Source organism: Falco rusticolus, chromosome 3 (assembly GCF_015220075.1).
Source record: "Falco rusticolus isolate bFalRus1 chromosome 3, bFalRus1.pri, whole genome shotgun sequence".
Taxonomy (NCBI): Eukaryota; Metazoa; Chordata; class Aves; order Falconiformes; family Falconidae; genus Falco; species Falco rusticolus.
The window spans coordinates 104,638,004-104,643,554 of record NC_051189.1 but is presented as its reverse complement, the minus strand read 5'-3'; positions in this window follow the sequence as shown (position 1 = coordinate 104,643,554).

The window sequence follows — 5,551 nt, the reverse complement described above, 5'->3', positions numbered from 1 at the left end:
CTTGTGAATGTTTGTCTTTTGTATCCTTGCTTTTATTGCCTAGATGCCTGAGCAGGAGGAGAGAATTCACTGCTGACTGGCATTAGGATTTGGGATATTGCATAGCTGTGACAATAGGGAAACAATTTGTGGTCTTTTCAATTGTTTGTAGTGTCTGTTTTTAACATGGGAATGTATGAATCATCTGCTTTCTCCTTAAAGGGACCATTGAGCTTTTTCTTCCATCAGCCAAGGGATTACAAGGATTGGAGAGGAGGAGTACAGGTAATTCCTTTTCAGCAGTGAGTGGCCTAGTAGATCGAGTGACTGTTAACACCTATTCCACTTCAGGAGTGGGAGGATAACTTAGGAGCTTTACTTTGGTTTGGATCATTCTCTGAGTTTACTGCCAAACTTGGTTTATCAGAGATGTGCTCCCAGCAGCTCTGGGTCTAGCTAGACACCGAGATGCAGAAGGGGGCATTGTTGCTTCCAGACTCTGATTTTTGATGAACAATTATTTCTTGCCTAAAAAGAAGGGAAAATATAACCTAAACATGAAGCATTTTCTTAGCAGTTTTGTCACTAGTGCAGGAAGCGCCTGAGGGTAGACAAGGCTTCTCCTGGACTTTCCTGTTTGTGCTTCCTGTGGTCAATTTAAAATACAGTGCTAAACGATGCTTAGAAAGTTTTTAAAAAGGCAAGGTTAGCAAGAAATGACTTTGAACTTTGCATAGATAGTTGAGAATCAGCTTCTACATTTCCATGTTACTGCTGCCTCAGTGAAACTCCTGGCTTCTTTTTGGAAATGGTGGATTTCATTGCAAAGAGCGAACTGGTAACCTGTATAAGCAGCAGACCCCGAAAGCTTTAGTCCAAGGTTGTGCTGAACTCTGTGAACTAGATTGAACAGGCAATGCCCCCACTCCTGCTGCCGTCGTGCCAGGGTTGCTGTGGCACGGCTGTGAGCTGGCGGCTTGGCTCCTGTGCGCATGGCTCCTCGGCCGAGTGGTTGGACCCGTGCGCATGGAAGGCAGGCAGTGAGGTGGTAGAATTTGTGTCGTCATGCTCTGCGTGTGTATCTTTGCAGTTCTTCCCTTTGAACTGCTGCAGATGGTCCGAGGCTGTTTCTCCCACTTCGGTGAGTTCAGCGGTGCGGGGTCCGCGTGATGCGCAGCACAGCGTGAAGCGCTGTATGCGTTCCCCAGGGACAGGCGAGGGCAGCGTGGGTGAGTAGGCTCATTCTGGTCTTGGCTGTGGGTGTTGCGGAGCCGCCTGGGAGCGAAGGCTGAGCAGCCTCGGTCTCTAGCACCGCGCAGCGGCGCGCAGGACTCGGCGTGTTGGAGCTGCCACAGCGCGCCCTTCCCCGCTCGTTCATCATCAGCCTCACGCTCTGGGCTATTGGTTGCTGCAAACCACAAATGCTGAGAGACGGCCTTTCTAGAATCTGCTTTGTGTCCCAGGAGCTGATTGACAAGATGGTTGGCATTTGCTATGTCACAATTTGTACTGCAACTCATATTGCTTGTTTTCAGTTCAGTTTGCCTTCAGCGGCAAGCCTGCCCACCAGGGTATGAAGTTACATTTCAAAGGCATTGCTGATCTCTCATATATAGCTGCAATTGTAACAGTTACTTTTTAAAACCGGCATTCTCTGGTGATTCATGCCAAAAAGGGTAACCGAGCTTGGCTAACTGATACTGTTAAACACCAGGGTTTTATCAAGGGCCCCACAGTTTACTGCCGTCAGGCTGACTAAAGATGAGTAAAAGTGTGCTCAGTGTGTATTAGTGTTGTAATATGAACCTAAATCCCACAAACACCAGAAATTGGAGGGCTTCATTCTTCCTCTGTGGTTCATAATCATCTTTTTACAATCTGAATTCATTCATGAGTAGTTTTACTCCGATTTCATAGTAACGGGCCAATGGCCCTTAATGGTTTCCGACAGATGGATAAAGCTTCCCCTTCCTGCTGATAAGAAATAATCCCCATATGAAAACTACTGGAGAGTCTGTTTTAGAGTCATGCCTGTGTCCATCTGGCCTTTTCTGGGAACACATGAATAATGAAATTAACTTCTTGGCACATGGCATGACTGAGGAACAGCCTTTTGCTTCGAGTTTCCACCTACATACTATCATGAACCACTTACTATAAAGAACAGGCACTAAAACTGAACATGAGTAAAGCTCTAGGAAAGATGAAGTTTACTTTTGGTTTGCTTAGAGTGTGCATTGCAGAAAATGACTGTAGCATATGTCTGTGAATTATATACCGTTTGGATGATGGTCAATCTATAGCAGTACTTAGCATCCAGAAAGGAGTTTAACATTGATATGCCTTTATTATTACTCAGCTAAGTTCTCAAGGGAGGAAAAAAACCCCAACAAATAAGCTCATAAGGTGCCTGGAAGACCTTCACACATAGGGCTAGTTCTTTAAAAATATTTTGCCATATGCATTCCTAGGTGTTACCAAATGGTAGATAATGTTTATCTTTGTAATCAATAATTTTAAGTGGTTGTGCTCATAAACATAACAGTGAAGGGTTTTTATTTACTCTCATAACATCAGCAAACTGTTATTTGCATTCCATTGCGTGGTAATAGGCTGTTGGAAACATGTTCGTAATCTGTATGTGTAAAAGTAAATATGGCCAGTGAAACGTGTTTGTCCTCAGCACCCTGAGCCTCACCTCTCTCCTTCTTACAGGGTCTCTGTAATCAGCTGGCAGCAGGGCTTGTGTCACAAAGCAATTGGGCTTAGAAATAGTTTTGGTCTTGTAGGAATCGTGCCGAAAGACTGTAAGGCCCACCGAGGCTGTCTGGAATACAAGTCACTTCCTAGCTCTCTGACTCACCCCCATAGACGAAGAATTTTATGACTTGTAAATAATTGCTTATGAATCACCTGGAGGGCTGTAAAGGAAGATGTGTGGCACTCGCTTTCATGCCAACCCTCTTCTCCAACTGTGAAAGGATATTAGTGAATCGTAACCAAGGGTGAGGAACACTTGCATGAACATCTGCAGGAGCACTGGGACCTCACAGAGAGTAGAAGTGGCACAAAACATGGCATTTTTTTGTTTTCTTTTTTTGTTAGAATGTTTTGGCTTTGTGTTACCTTTTCATGTCAGTATTTCTTTCCTTGAGTCCTGTTATTCATGTCTTGATGGTTACACTTCTGTCCGTAATTTTACTTTTTCTTATCTTGCATGGCTTTGTACACTTTCTCACACCTTAAGAGCAGTCTTCTCAGCACAGCAGAGCCGAGGTTACACACCTATGCTGTATCAAATTAGGCTCTGGATCACAGCCTGAACTGCTGTGCTGAGTGTTACAGAGGGCTAGAAGTGTCCCCACTACGCTTTTCGCTTTAATGTGTTCTGCACCATGGGAAGGGCACAAGATCTCTGCGCTACAGAGGTTGGGGCTTCTTCAGGCTCTTCACAAAATGTATTTGATGTTTGTGCTGCTGCTGCACGCACTCAAATTCCCCATCCGAGAAGGTTCAAAAGATGAGGGGCAGCATCCTACTGAGGCTGTTCTTGCCCACTTGTTTGCACAAGAGCACGAGTCATTACCGTTTACTTGGTGTCATCAAGCTGTAATGATTAAGCTCTGGGAAGCTGTATTTACAGTCAACCAGATGAAACACACAAGTACACATAGTAAAGCAGAGGGCTTGTCCTTCTGATTTTTAGAATAAGATATGGTGGCATGTTCTAAAAACCACTGTGGATGTTCCTATTTAAATTCTGTGTGAGTCAAAAGGCTGAGAAACATGTAATTCTTGAGTAACGTGGCAGACATCCAATGTTCCAAGAAATCTTGCCGACAGTTTTTTTGGTTTTTTTTTTTTATTGCGTTGTGGTCCTTTTTGAGTCATTTTGAAGAAAAATGCAGTATCTTTCATGGTGATCTTAGGTGACACTATGAGCAAAATGTAAATTCTGAATCTGCTGGCATTGTTTCTGTGACAGGTCAGTACCTTTTTACCTAATCTGAAATCACAAGTGCAGTACAGTAACAGCCCTTTTGCATCTCTGTTTCCCATTTTGTAAATGAAGTGCTTTGGTGGAATTAGAATGGAATACAGTAATATTGTTAAAGTGCTCTATATCATATTACCCTTTTGCTGGGTTACCAGTGGTGGTGTTTTGGTCTCCAAACACAGCTTAAAATGTTGTTTGAATAGGATAGTATGCAATATAATATTTGTATAGGATTTTTTTTTTTTTCTCTTGTAATAGTATTGACTTGGGAATGAGAATCCTGCTGACTTGGCAAAATATGCCCACTGTCATATGGGAACTTGAAGGTTATTTGAAGACTTTTGACCATTTTGAAGTAAAGAGCCTGGTCTGGCTGATGGGGTCTGATCTGTAAAAACCTGAGCTTTGCCTCATAACCTAGGGGATTCAGGATTCTACTGGCATAAGGTTGCTGTGAATGCCAACGCTCATATCCAGTGATGAGGAGAGAGTACTTGTGGCCAGAATAGCTGGCCCAGGAATGTTCCCGTCAGCTTTGAGAGGAAGATTTTTGAGTCGTGTCCAGGGATTTTCAGTGCGTCACTGAGTTATGTGGCTGGCTGTTTATAGACCGGACAGTCCTGAAGGAATCTGTGCTTTTCCAGTCCGATGCATAATCCTGCTGCCGCCTTAGGTCAATGGTAGATTTTTCAGCCTCTGTGCTGAGGGCGGGCGTTGGATACGTGCTTGCCACCTTGGAAGAGTGCACAGGTTGCTGGCCAGTTTGCATGGGGCTCCCGTGCTTTTCACCAGCTACAGAGCAAGCACTGCTAGCTTTATGCCTGAGCAGCTCAGGAGGTGGAAGGTTCGGTTCATACACATCTGCTCAGTCAGCCATGGGAGGGGGGGCTTTGGATTTCCCTCCCCCCCCCCCCCCCCCCCCCCGCCAGATTTGGGATTCCCCTGTGCACGCCAGAACAGCTCTTGCCTTGTGTTTTTGAGGGTACAGTCTGTGGGGAAGGTGACATTGCCCCGACTCCACAGGCACACCGGTTTCTTCAGGTCCTAGCGTTAGTTAGGTTAACTAACTAACTAACTAACTGTTGGTTAACCTGTCAGGCGCGTGCTGTGCGCGGGACGGGCGCAATCAGGAAGGATTTGCCTCTCCAAACACAGATCTACCTCTGCTTTGGAGCAGGTGTCTCGGTTTCCTCACCAGTCAGCGGAGGGAAACAGGTGTTACTGGGGAATGACTCATCCCATCCCGGGCTGTGTCCCAGCGACTGTCTGGCCGCTCAGACCATCCGAAACAGTGTGGTCAAAGTTCCATCAGAGCAGGACTTGTTCATGCCAGGGCTAAATATGCCATGTTTTCTTCACGAGCTCTGAGCATGTTCGCAATTACCTGGAAATTACATTATGTTTAATTGACCCATGCATATTCCTCCTGAAATTAATAGCTTGATTACTGTTGTGATAGGTTTGCATTGGCTAAACTCAGTGGCTTTTATCCTCCTGTTAAATGAACTGAGGAAGAATATACATGCAGGTGATGAAAGTTTTTGGCTATTTTCAATGGATTAGGTGGGCAAGTGG